General features: G+C 42.5%; 1 protein-coding gene across 1 annotated transcript in view; it reads left to right on the top strand.

Moving 5' to 3' along the window:
• LOC122787253 (3-methyl-2-oxobutanoate dehydrogenase [lipoamide] kinase, mitochondrial-like) overlaps window positions 1-14911 on the top strand; it is a 422261-nt gene that overhangs the window by 215617 nt on the left and 191733 nt on the right. The window lies entirely within an intron of this gene.

The following is a 14911-nucleotide window of genomic DNA, read 5'->3' on the forward strand; positions in this document are numbered from 1 at the left end:
AGCTGGGGTGTTAACAGAAAACAAAGTACACAAAATAGTCTTGCAACAATTTAAAGTACTGTGAAGTACAACCCCCTTAGGCAAGTACCCCCAATAACCTGTAGTGGATATAACTGTGGCCTTTACTTTTCTGAATTATCACTTATCCAGGTAATGCATACAAGCTGCAGTTAATGGTGGAGAAATGAGATACCACGTGGTTTACCTTCCTCTAAGTGAGGCTTCTCAGTGGCTATAATGGTGGCTTGTTGAACTCATCAATTTTAGGTTAGACCATCTTTGGACATATACCACTTGTGGTTGGCTGCTGTGAATCAAATGATGGCTGGTTGGATTCTAAATGTGGTATTTCAAGACTTTATGGAATATTTCTGGGATAAAGGACTTCCATTAAGGATAAATACAGAAAGATAAGGGAAATACTCTCCAGACAGCAGTTCCTCCAAAACCAATCACTTAAGATCATTCAGCTTTTGATGTATGCCACAAAATCCTGTAGATATTGACTTTTGGGATACACTGATAAACTTGGCATCTTTGTTTCCTACAGTTTCTTTTAGTTGCTGGAAATGTAGGTCGGGGGTGATTGGAAGTTGGTGGTGTATTTTCTGGGATTGTAAGAATCTCAAGGACAGCACTTAAACAAAACAAGCCGATATGTTACTGGAGCAAAATCATTTATTCACACAAAGCACAACTTAAAAACACAAATCATAAATGCTTAACTTGATCACTGAGTTTCATCACATATTGACTTCTTCAGATGCAAAAAGTATAAGGATTTCACTCTGGTAACATATCTGCTTGGTTCGTTTAAGTGCTGTCCTTATTTTTTTACCTTCGTTTTTGGCACTGGTCCTACTTTGATTCTTATTGTAAGAATATCATTAATTAAAACATTACTAGAGGGAGTCTGTAGAAGGGTCTAGCCAAGGACTGCAACAGCTATTCCAAATTTATTTTTGTAGGATGTGAATCGGGACCTAAACTTCCAAACCATGATTATAGTTGTAGGAAAGAAAGTTATTACTAGATTATGGAGAAAGGTTGATCCCACCAAAGTGCAGGTTGTCTTGGCCACTGATTAATGAGACATAGAATTCATATTGGGATTGTTGTGGTTCATGCATGGAAGGGCAGACTTAAGGAATCTCACAGATCCTTTTTCTCTGTAAGTGGTTTCTGTGTGGATTGGGATTAACAATGTGTTAGTCCCTTTGTATTTTTTCTCCTATACCAGTATGTTATATTTGTGTTTATTTATTTTTGTCAGTTCAGTTTTGTGTTTTTTATTCTGTTATCTGGCTGTTGAAGGTTATGGAGAATAAATAAAAATGCATATTACTGTAATTCTAAAAACAAATAGCACTTTGAAGTAAACAGTTGCACCTGAGACATTTCTGTTATCACAGTAACAGGTTTCATGATGAATGTGGGACAGCAAAATCTTTTTTAAAGATTGTTACTGATTGACTTGTGAAAAGCTCCCAGATGCAGTGAGACACTGAATACATATGTACACAAACATTCCAAGAAGTAGCATTTAAAAAAAAAGTGAAAATCTTTACTTGGAAGTTACATTAACTGTTCATCTGGCTGTAAAACAATGAGAAGTGCGCAGTCACATCTGCTACTTATACCTCTTATTGTTTGTTTATTCATTACTTGTTGTACTTAAGTATCACAATAACTCACAAAATGATGTTCCAGGCTGTCGTCTTGTCAGCACCAAAAAGGGTTGGGGAACTACTGTATTTTACATCCTGGGAGTCTGTTCCGTAAAAGAGGTATTTGTATTTTCTGTGATGGATGTGTCTGACAACAGTAGGTCCTTTTTATATTGCGATGGAAGTTCAGTTACCTTTGGCAGGTGTTTTGGGTGTTATATGTGAAGGAGGTTGCATAGGACCTGATCCTGTGAGGGTCTTTAGGTTTAGCCAGAGGCCCTCTTTCAAAAGCTGAGAGTGCTTTAAGGTGGTCAGTGTAGCTGATGGTGCACCTGGCCTTGATTTTGATTGCCTTAGTGAGGAAATGCCATGGTCTCTTGAGCTGGGTAATGTGCTTAGATAAGTACATACCAAAGGGGCATTATACACTATAGTTGGCCTGATGAGGGAGGAGAAGAGAGGGATGGTGACTTTGTTGTATCATGACACACTATCCCTGATGAATAGTCTGGCTGTGTAAAAGGACTTCATAACAATAATGGTAATGTGGAGGTCAAAAGGTAGTCTATTGTCAATGAAAATGCCAAAGTCTGTAACGACGGAATCAGTCTTATTTATTTATTTATTTTTTTTTGGAGGGGGTTACCTGTGTGCTAGGAGCATGGTAACCTGGGTTTGCCAAAGAACACAATGCTGCATTTCTTGGCAGTTAATGTGAGGCCATGGTCTAAACACCACTTGTTAGTGCATGTTGGGTCCTTCTGGAGAAATCTGGGGGTTAGTTGAGGTGTGTATGACAACTCCCAGTTTGCAGTCTTTAACAAGCGTTTTTGGGTACAGGCCCTTGGTGTCTGCCTTGGTATCAGAGACCGATACCAAAGTGGGGTGGTTGCAGTACAGGTCCTTGGGGTATATGTCCTTTGGGTACATCACTGGTGAGTACTCTTTTGGTTAAGAGTACACCTCCAACACTAATAGACTGGGAGCTGTTGGTGAGTCAGTTTGCTATCCAGTGAGTAACATGCGGGGTTGCATTTAGCTTGGTTAGCTTATTAGTGATGCAAGAATGTGGAATGGTATCAAAGGCTTTGGCCAAGTCCAGATATGCATTGTGAACTGATTTGCTAGAGTCCATTGGCTCAGTGACCTCTTCAAAAAATCCTTCAGATTTAGGAGGCAGGATCTACCTTTAACAAATAACTGGTTTGGATGCAGTGTCTTTGGTAATGAGTTCCATAATGATGTGCCTCATTGGCTGGTGAGGCTGATTGGTCTATAGTTTCACATACCAGTAATACTTCCACTTTGTGGAATGGGATGACTAAAGCTGTTTTCCATACCTCAGACATCCAGTGGAGAGGCTGAGCCTGAATCAATTTAGTGTATCAGTTAGACTATGTTCAGTGTTGACAGGAAGTTGGCCTGGAACATTATTTGGGCTCCTGGAACTAGTGCTGTTAACCTTGGAGAGAGCACTTAGTCAGAGGTGATTGGGGTGAGTGTAGCTTACTATTGTACTGTGGATAATTTGGTGGAGGTAGGGGAGTAAAGTTTGTGTTGAGTCTGTCCATTAATAATGTTGGCTGTGGCCTCCAGGGATGAGTATGTGGTATCATTTTGTATTGACTCTGAGCATAGTTGGATATTACCTGACTTAGCTAAAGAAGGCTTTGTGGTTATTCTTAATCTGGTTGTCAGTTCTTAATTTGTGTTTGCTTTTGGAGAATCTGATTTTGATTCTGAGTTCTTTGTTGATCTTTGAACTCTTTTCTAGCTGATGGGGTGTTTATTTTGCTTTTGTGGGCTATGAGTTGTTTCTTCCTACTGTATAGTTTAATATTGGGGGTTCCATCATATGGGTTGTTTGTTAAATTTGCCACAGTATTTGTGCCTTTTGGGGACTGAGGCCTCAATGAAAGTGTGGAAGTGAACGTATTCATGGTTGTGTTCTGTGCCTCCTGTGATACAGGGTCATCAGGGTGAGGAAATTTATCAGGTCTTGAGTTAGTTGGAGTAGATTTGCCTTGGAGTAGTCTCTGAAGGTGGAGGGGTTAAGATAATTCTTAATGTACAGTGGTCAGATTTGACTAGTGGTATGTGGTAACAGTAGATCCTGAGCACTGAGGGGCCAGGATGGTGAAAGTCAGACCCAATATTTTTGAGCCCTTTATTGAGGACTGAATTTGTTAGTCTAAGAAGTTGTGTTAATGAAGTCCAGGAGTCTCTGTACATATTTGTGGCAGTATTGGTTTCCATCTTAGTAGAGGGGTAGTTGAAGTCATCCTCGAGAAGAGAGTGATGCTCAATAGTGAGGGCTGTCAGTTTGTTAAAATATGCCTTGTGGGTTACAGGGGTGGTGGAGGGGGGGTATGGTAGTTGGTGGCAATGTGGTACAGAACTTTTTTTTTATCACAAGAAAGATATTGGGGAGTTAAAGTTCTATAGATAATACCCCCTGCAGCTACACATTCAAATCTGTCATTGAGTCTGAAGGAGTGTTAGGCATTAAATCCCTGCACTGCAAGGGTGCCTTCACTGTTCAGAAGCCATGTTTCAGTAACTGTGTATATATCTATTTTCCAGGTTTAGGAATGCATGTGAGTAGAAAAATGTTTTAAGAGTTTTTGCATTGAGTGCCACAGTGATATTCTTTTTTTGCTGGGTTATGTAGCTAATTAAAAAACTAAAAAAGGCACTGTGGGAGAGGAAAAAGACTTGGCCAGTGTACGGAAGTCATCAAGTGAGAGATTCAGGCCATTCCTACAAAAGCAGCTGAGGTTGTCTGTCATCTCCTCACAGGTTGATGTTTTTTCATATTGGATCCCCTTAGAATGACACCAGTAGCTAAGCCAGTAATTAAAGTTTGTTAGCCGTTTTGTGCTGGGGCATCATTCTTGATGATGGAAGAATATTGTTTAATACTAATCAATCAAATACCAGTCGCAGTGAACGGACCACCACAAAGCTATTTGCCAATAATAATGTACATGAGAAAACGGCCACTACACGTTTTCTGTAAAATGCAGGCTGCTGAAGAAGGATGAAATCGCCAGATATAAAATCCAATTTATTGAATTGTAAAAGAAGAAAACTGCCACAACACGTTTTCCAAATTAGGATATGTACTGGTATTTGATTGATTTGTGATTTTCACCAGGCGCACTCCATTTTCTTTGGTGATTGTTTAATACTAATTTCACACCAAATTCGCATGCATACTCTGAGATCTGCATCGTGTTCCTCTTCATATGATACAAGGAGCTGCTTTGCAAGTCATTCACTTCCTTGTGTGAAGTCATCGGGTCATATGTGTACCTGGGGTGAAGGGACATAAGTGATGTTCTTCGTGTTTCACTGCTGCAGTCCTAACCATTGGGTTATCCATGCTGTGGTAGCCCTCAGTCGGTCCAAATACCAGAGTCAAGGTTTTGTGCGTCAGCTGCTATCGCTTGCTGGGTGATGTCAGGTTGTCTGAGCTATAAAGGAGAGCAGGCGACGCCATTACCTCAGTCTTTCTTGCCATGGAGCCCGTAGCAGAAGCAATTCGCAACAGTGACGGTCGGCTGTTGCCAGATTTCGAACTTCAGCTGAAAACGTCTAAAGCTAAGTACCCCGTTGGGGATCCTTCCTTTTTCTTGCACTAACCAATGTATGAAAACGTCAATAACTGTCTCACCTGTGAAAAGCAAATACCACACTGAGACTTTCATTCTTACTGCGTCACTTGCTTAGGCCCAGATCACGATGTACCCCGCTGTCAGTTCTGTGTCCGCTTTAACGCTAGAACTGTTCATCGTAGAGCTCTGTAGCCAGTTATTTTCATCTTCCGTCTCTGATTTCTGATATGGCATCTGCCAGTCAGCAAACCGCAGATCTTCCAAAAAAATGTAAAGATAAGAATAGAGACAGACTGCATAAGGCCAAGCCTTCCGATGACACTACCGCAAAATGGGTCGTCAGTTCTTCAGAGTTCAGCAAGGTACTTTTTCAGCCCCTGATGCCCGACTCGATTACTTCACAGGCCTCTATGGAGACCCTTTCGGAGTCCTGTATGCCGCAGATGTCTGCATCATCTAATGAGCCTTCGGCTATCTCTGCCATGGTTGGGTCCGGAGCCGCTAAGCAGGCACCGGCTTCTGAGGATACCACTCGCACTTCGATTTCAGTTCTAGGCCTTTGCCCTCTCTTCCGACTAACACACCGACAGTACTGAGGGATACTCTTCAGGCCAGACTTAGAGCTACTCCAAAGAAAACAGCAAAAAGTCTCCATTCCACTACTCCTTCCCCTTCTCAAACTAGAATGCTTAAAATGGTGGACGATCCTATCACTTTCATCTGGGGTAATCAGGCCATTCCAGCCAAAAGAAGGGCACCTTCTCCAGACATCCAATCGGATTTAGACTCAGAGGGATCTGACTCCTCTGTTTTGAAGAGGATAATCCTCTTACTGCCTATGAAGACTCAGATGCAGAAGAATCTATTCCTTCTGCATCACCACCGGAGGACGTTTTTTGGGGAAACCCTCCACACCCTCAAGGAGCACTTCCAGTGAGAATCTATGGATTTCCCTCAGTCCAAGAAAAGACTAAGAGAGTTTCTGGACCTACCCCAGCATAGGGCTCTGGCCATCCCACCCATCTTGGAGGTGGTAGATGATGTTTACCAAGAATCCAGCCTTACCTGACACCCTTCCACATGCCCCCAAAAAACCTGACAGGTACTACAGGGTAAATGACTCACATAAATTCCTCTACAGAAGTCCTATAGCAGATCCAGAGGTGATTACTCTGGGACCTAAGGGAGTTAAGGCTATCTCTGCAAAGAATCCGACTCTCTCAGACAAAGAATCCAGGGCCCTGAACAGATGAGGTAAAAAAGTATATACCTCTGCAACTTTAACTATAAGTGCACTCAACTGTCAGTTCCATATGTTAAAATATCAACAGCACACTTTGGAATTTTTGAAACAAAAAAATTCTGCTTTACCAGATTTTGCCAACAATAAAGAGATAGCAGAATTACTGCATTCTTCATCTCAGGTGGCAAAGCACTCCTTGCACTGTGGATTTGACACCCTAGAAGCTTCTCGCAGGGTAGCAGTGACAGGATCTGTTTTCAGAAAATATACATGGTTGAAGGAATGACCTCTCCCTGATCATGTCAAAGCTAAAATCATGGATGCACCTCTTGACAAAGATAGCTTGTTCTGACAGAAAACTGAAGAGGTACTTAAAAAGATGGAAGACAAAGCAAAATTGATGCAGACTGTTATATTCTTCAAGTACAACCTCCTAGGTTCAACAGAAATTTTCACTCTAAACACTGGTCCTTTCCTGCACTAAACAGGCAGGCACAAGGCAAAACCCGTAGGGACAGACCCACTAGGACTCAAACTCAGGGCCAGCAAAGAACTAAACAGTGGCCCCCCTCAAACACTAGTGCAGGGAGTTCAAAAGCAACCCTGTATGGAAAAAACTCTCAATGACTACCTTTCCTATCTCTGCCTGCCTCCACCACACCAAAAGCTAGGAGGAAGGCTATCTCTATGCAGAGAAAATTGGAACTCTATAACAAAAGATCAGTGGGTCTTAAAAATCATTGCTCAGGGGTACAAATTCAATTTCTGAGAACTGCCACCTCCAAGAGGGTACCCAGACCTACCTCTGAACCAGTGGGCAGAAGCACTAAAACAAGTGCAAAACCTAATATCCCTAGGGGCAGTAGAACTTGTACCTCCAGAACAAGTTGCAAAAGGATTCGGTTCCAGACTATTCTTGTTCCCAGGAAAGAGGGGACTTGGCGTCCCATTCTGGACTTATCCTTTCTCAATACCTTCCTGGTAATCCCAAAATTCAAAATGCTTACCTTACAACAGCTTCTACCAGTGCTTTCAAACAAAGCTTGGATGGTCACCTTAGACCTAAAAGATGCTTACTTGCACATCCCAATAAGGGAATCCTGGAGAAAATTCCTGAGCATCAGAGCAGGATCATTACACTTCCAATTCTCTGCTTTGCCTTTTGGCTTATGTACTGCTCCCAGGGTATTCACCAAATGTCTAGCTCCTGCCATTGCCTTTTGCAGGCAAAACAATGTACAGATTTACCCTGACCTGGACAACTGTCTCATCCAGACAAACTGCAAGGAACTGCTCCTGCAGCACCTCTCATTTGTAAAAACCCTACACATCTCTCTGGGGTTCACTGTCAATGAAAGGAAATCAAAACAGACACCTACCAGGAAAATCATATTTCTGGGAGCCTTACCGGACACAGAACAGCAAATGGCCTTTCTGTCCCCAAAAAAAAAAAAAAAAACCGTTTCCTACCAAAATGCTTCACTACTCTGGCTTCCCAAATTCAGCTTTCTGCCAGGAAATTCCTGCAAGCTTTAGGGTACATGGCCTTGTGCATCCTCCTGGTACCTCTGGCCAGACTACACATGAGGAAAATTCAGTGGTACCTAAAGAACCTATGGTGTCAACACCCGCAACCTCTGGACACCTCCCTTCCTGTGATCCCTTGCATACCATCTGAGTTCCTCTGGTGGGCCCATGCCTGTGCTCTGAACAAGGGACTTCCATTCACCTCCGCCCATCAGACCAGACCTTAACTACAGATGCTTCGGACTTAGCCTGGGGCACCCACCTAGAAGGCAGATGCTCCCAAGGTCTCTGGGGTGCACCATTACTACCCTTGCACATCAACCAAAAGGAAATGACAGCAGTGCAAAACTTTCTGGCATCCTTCAAACCCTACCTCAAACCAGAGGTTCATCTCATAAAAACAGACACCACCACAGTCATGTGGTACATCAACAAACAGGGTGGGACTCAGTCTTACCCCCTGTGCAGACTAGCCATGAACCTGTGGCTAGCAGCCACATACATGGGACCACATGTTCTAGCCCAATACCTACCGAGCATCAGCAGCACCTTAGCAGACCACCTAAGCAGAAACCTGCTGGACCCACACAAATGGCAAATCCACAGAGACATTTTTCTGCAAATTACCCACACATGGGGGACCCCCCAGGTGGACCACTTTGCCTCTCATTTAAATCACCAAGTACAGAAATTCTGCACCAGGGAGTACTATAACCTGGCCTGGAAGGTCGATGCCCTGACCTTCCCTTGGAATACCCTCTTTGTGTTTGCATTCCCACGTCTTCCTCTCATTCCAAACGTATTAATCAAGATAAGGGAGGAAAAACCAAGAGCAATACTCATTGCCCCAGATTGGCGCAGTCAGCATTGGTACCCACTGCTGTGCAGCCTATCTCACCAGCCCCCCTGGCAGCTACCTCTGATACCTCACCTGCAATCCCGGGGGGGGGGGGGGACAATGCTGCATCCCAGACCTTCAGACAGTCAAGCTCTCAGCATGACTTATTCTACTATAACCAACAAGGAATCTATGCTAAGCAAGCAAGTCCTTGACATCACAGAAGCCAGAAGGCCCAGCACCAGAAAATCTTATGCTGGAAAATGGAAAAGATTCTGCTCCTGGAGCCACTCCAAGGGGGTGACATACATCTGCCCTCTATTCTTCTTATTCAGATTATCTTGCTGAGCTTCTTGATAAGGGTCTCTCATTCTCCTCCTTAAAAATCCATGCCTGTGCCATCTCTGCACACTTTGATACAGAACAGCCATTGTTCTCCCACCCTCTTATTAAACAAATCCTTAGAGGAGCCTCTAATATCAGGCCTCCCAGAAGACAGCCCACCACAGCCTGGGACCTGAACTATGTTTTAGAAAAGCTTACTCTGCCTCCCTTCGAGCCTGCAGCATCCTCGGAATTAAAGTACCTCTCTTGGAAGACCGCCTTTCTCCTGGCTGTTACTTCAGCCAGGAGAGTGTCAGAGCTTCAAGCTTTAATGGCCATTGAGCCATTTATCATCTTCCATGCAGACAGGGTCTCCCTGAGGACCAGTCCCTCCTTCATGCCAAAGGTGGTTTCAGATGTTACCCTCAACCAGGCCATCCACCTGCCCACCTTCTTCCCTAACCCTCAGAACAAGGGGGGAAGGATACTGCATTCTTTGGATGTGTACTGGCATCTCAGATTTTATATGGATCGTACAAAGACATTCAGGAAAACTAACCAGCTCTTGGTCAGCTTTAAAACAGGGGCACAGAGGAAACCAGTATTCAAACAGACCATTTCCAAATGGATAGCACACTGCATCCAGTTTTGCTACTCCTTGCATGGAAAACCACCCCCTAGGACCATCAGAACCCATTTCACTAGGGCATCCTCTACTTCCACAGCATTCCTTAGAGGGGTACCCATCAAAGACAGCCTGGAAGCTGCCACATGGACTTCAGTCCACACCTTTATCAAACATTACCATCTGAATCTATTCTCAAAAGCTAGGGCTGGGTTTGCCTCTGCAGTTCTGCAGGGCATGCTCACCCAATCTTAAGTTTCTATCAACCTTCCACCCTTCTCCTCAGCTTTGGGAATCTTCCCAATGGTGATGACTGCAGCAGTGAGAAATGAAGAACATAGTACAGTTGTGTGCACTTACCATAAATGTAGATGTTCAAGTGTTCTCACAGCTGCAGTCATGCTTTCCCTTCCTCCTTCCCCCTGATCTCTGCTTTCCTTAGAGAGACGCATATTTCTGTGAGGGTCTCTGACACCAGGACTACTAATAATTATTGAAGTTTGACTTCTTTGGTTGGTTAAGGCAAGACAAACTGAGGTAATGGCATTGCCTGCTCTCCTTTATAGCTCGAACGACCTGACGTCACCTAGCAAGCGACAGCAGCCGATACACAAAACCTTGACTCTGGTATTCAGACCCACTGAAGGCTACCACAGCATGGATAAACCCAATGGTTAGGACTGCAGCAGTGAATACACCCGAACATCTATATTTATGGAGAGTATACACAACTGTACTTCCTAGTGACATTGTGGATCCTGGAACCTGAGAGGCAGCTAGCCATTACTGTGCCTTTTGCCCAGCCTGGTTGAGTGGTCTGTGTATGTATCAGACTATGGAGTCACCTTATGACTAGGACATTGGCAGCTGTACAAGCTTGGTCCTGTTGCCATAAGGGCTTCTGCTTGCTGGTTGTGTGACCTGCCTTTGTGGCTCTTCACTATGGTATCAGAATATGCTACATGCTGATTTGGACCTGTTAATGCTTGAAAAGATGCAGCAGGTAGGTTGGAGGTTTGAGCTGATGCCTTGATTTAGTTCTGTGAAGGCTGGGTAGGGTTTTTTTAACTGCATCAGCATAATACAGTTTTGTATTTACAGTATGTGGATGTTGTGTGGGAGTAACAGTGCTAAGCTCACTGCATGCAGCTGTTTGAGATGGGCACCTCAAGTTACATATGTACACCTTTGACAAGTGGAGCCCTTTGTGACAAGTAAAAGTTAGTTTTCAGTAAGCACGAGGCAGTTCTTACATTGACTTTGGTTTCCAAGTGCACTAAGTTTGCTGTTTTGCATGTATTGAGAATGCTGGGTAACTGTCTGTCACCCATGAAATAAGTATTACGCTAACCCATTGCCATGTATGTGGTGAGTATTCTGTTTCATCAGTGTATATCTGTTAATGTGTGTCTAGTACATGCTTACTTTTGTATGTGCATTGAGTACTGGTACTTGCTGGTGCTAACTGGGCACCTTGGCTACACTGAGTAGTAACTTGCATCAGTTGATGGCTTACTGCCATGCATATAGGTTCATAGGTTCATACTAGGCTATCTGCCCTAGGGCATTTATAAGCCTAGCCAGAGTGTGTTTGGCTTTCGCCACCCATTTTAAATTAATTTTGCTGTGCCCTTTTTCGAGGTTAGTATACTGTGCCTCTGTCTAACAGTGACACAGAAGTGATACTTGGGGTAAACCTACGATCTCCCATCCACTCATCAAGATTCCTCTTGAAGAGAGTCAATGAGGGACTCTGCCTAACATGGACTGGGATTTTATTCCAGAGTGAAGGGAGCCTCTGGGTTATGAATCTGTCCCTCCAGCATGCCCTATTTATTTCAGTGCTGAGGTTCAAGTCTCTCGAGCGCGTAGCTCGATGGGATTTGGATTTTCTGAGGTGCAGCATGTCCATTAATTCTGGGTTGGACATGGCTTTATACGTCAGGCACAGATCGCCTCTGAGCAGGCGGTATGCCACTGAGTAGCGCTGGAGTTTCTTTAACCGGGAAGCATATGGCATCTGTTTGAGCCCTTTGATCCTCTTGGTGAGGTACTATTCCCCTCTCCCCAGCCCTTACTTATTGCCTGTAAATCAGGACCGTTTCTATGCATAAAATGAATGCTGGTCTGTATCCATTACTGGCACCCAGCCGTCCATACATGTGATGACCACTGTACAGGTGGCTAAGGCTCCCTGCCATTAATGCAGCAAACATGATCTCTCTGCAGTGGCTGTCTCTGTGCAGTTAATATGTTGATTAATAACTTTTCTTTTGCTGGATGGCTGCCAGGTGCAGTGTTTACTGACCTCCATCCTGTGCTGGCTGTCTACCGTGTTGCAGTGAGGACTGACCCATGTTCAGGGCTGGCTCAGTGCTGCACATTTGGTCACTGTTGATGGGCTGCAGCACTCCACTGGTTTATTGTCTACTTTTTGTCCTGTGCTAAGGCAGTATTGCCCTATGCTGCTCACTATTCACATCTGATTACACAGTGATTTTGTTCATTATTTTTTAAAGACAGTGAAATTGTATTATAATATAATGTAATACACATCCTTGGGAAATAACCACTGACATGTACATAGAAGAAATGTTCTCGATAGAAAGTAGATTAGACAAAGTAGGCAGGCTTATTGGGTTTTAAGGTGTCTGTTATCACTTTTGAACTTTATAAAAATACCATTTTGTTAGTAATTGTAGAAAAGAAAAAAAAAACTTTGAAATATATAGCATTTTAAGGAGCTTCAAAAGGAGAAGCATATATATCATGGTTAAAGTGGAAAAAAAATCACAAGATGATGGTGCATTCTCTTCAGGGTTTTCCTTTTGAAATGCATGCTTTTTTAATCAATTATTAACATTTGAAGTGTGAAGCCTTCTTTTAACCACATTATCAGTATGTTTGAATACTTCAGTAATCATGTCAAGAAAAAGGGCAAATTAATGTATCAAAACTTTTTGTTAATAAAGATGGCCTGCATGATTTTTGGCTCATGAATGAAAACCATTGAGACTAGTTGAAGACTGAAGTATTGCTGTGTAGCATAAATTCTGTAAAAAAACAAAAAAAGTTAACGTGCCTGTACTGTCCACCTCATGTTTCAGTAGTATTACACAACAGCAAATAAAGTACCTAAGTTAAAGTGACATTTCATAAAGAATCTGTGCATTACTGGTACAGTGATCAAGCAGGTTGTTGAGTAAAATACAAACTCTTGTTTGATTCCAGAGAAGGAATTTGTGGTCCCACTAGTCTGCCCGTAAGTTATTACACAAGGTGTAGTTCCTGTGTACGTCAACAGCTTCTTGTTCCACTTTTTGTACCCCCCCCCCTCCAGTTCCTGAACTCCCTGAAGAAATGCTAATGAATTATTGGTTTTGTTTTCAGTTTTCTTGCGCTTGAAATTCACTGTTACTCGCGTACGTCTTTTGATAATTTGTGCTGTAATTAATGAGGAAATGATTATAGTGCTTTGCTGTGGTCACATGTAGTAGACCTGATACAGCTACCTGCTCCATCAGTTCTTATGGGTAGATGCTCAGCTTCTCTGGTGTACACTTTCATGAGTCTGTGTTTCCCAGTTACATTAGTGTGTGTGACTTGTTTGTTTTTATTTTATGCTGACATTGAAAGTTACCATCCTCCACTGTTATCAGTTTCACCTGTTCTCCACCTCTTTTTATGTCATTCCTTACACAAGTCCGTGTTGCAAAAAAGACTGACTTTTCCTTACAAGCCTGCTGGAAATTTTGTTATAGGCATTCAAAAGGATTTTCTACAATACTGATCTCCATGGTACCCCCACTGTTTTAATTCAGTTTCCTCTTAACAAACTCTCATATACTGTAACCCTTTGTATTCCACTGTCTAGGTGGGATTTCACGCTTTATGCCCACCCTTGCATCCACTCAAAATCAGAAAGTTTTTCATTACACCATGTCAGATACCTTGCTAAAGCTGGATTTCTACAAGTGGTTGAGTAACTAGTGGACAGTGTTACAGCTTTCTGATAACAACTGGACAAGATGCATCTTTGTTTGTCATAAGAAATTACTGTTGGTGTTGTTTGTTGTGACACTGGTGATTCACTATTCTTAATTTTTTTCCTCTTCTCCTTGACTATGTAACTGTGGAGCTGATACATGTATGTAATATGTATATTTACATATATATATATATATATATATATATATGTATATTTACATTTATATATATATATATATATATATATATATATATATATATATATATGACTGTATATGTATAAAATAAGTATGGGTGTGTGTTTGCGTGTGCATATAGTTACTGTATTTTTTTTTCATTGACATAAAGCTACGACTGGCTGTGTTTGTCTGGTTAGGATTTTACTCTGCCATCAACAATGGAAGCCAAAGTCTCCGTAGAGTTTTTAGAGATGATTTAGTATACATTTTAAGTGGTATAAACTGTCACAAATTTTGAATATGCTGTTTTCAGTAGTGTTCTGTGTGCATGCATGGATGTACGTGTGTGTGTGTGTGTGTGTGTGTGTGTGTGTGTGTGTGTGTGTGTGTGTGTGTGTGTGTGTGTGATTGTATGCAATCCAAATTGTAGCTTGCTACAGATCCCCCACCATGCCCCAGGATTCCCACTCCTCTTTTCTTGATGTACTGGAAAATATTAGGGTTCAACCAAACACCCTAATAATGGGCGACTTCAACTACCCCACCATTAACTGAGAAAACTACTCATGTACTAACTCCTTAGCCAACACTTTCTGGAATTCATAAACTCCAATGCCCTAGATCAACTTATCCATACCCCCACCAGGGGCAACAGTATCCTGGACCTAGTCATTACCAACATGAGTGACCAGTGTTCCACACCTGAATCTTCGTTGGTCCGATCCGACCATAAGCTAATCACCCTTGATATCCACATCCCACCCCCACCCCCCATTAAGGAAACCACAGTAAGAAATTTCTCCAAAGCCAACTTCATGCTTCTTAAGACAGAAGTAGTGAACTTCATGACACCCATGCAGATGGACAATACAGTTATAACTACTTCTGAATCCTACACAAATGC

This window comes from Protopterus annectens, chromosome 13.part0 (genome assembly GCF_019279795.1).
Source record: "Protopterus annectens isolate FY-2018-M chromosome 13.part0, PAN1.0, whole genome shotgun sequence".
In the NCBI taxonomy this organism is placed as follows: Eukaryota; Metazoa; Chordata; order Ceratodontiformes; family Protopteridae; genus Protopterus; species Protopterus annectens.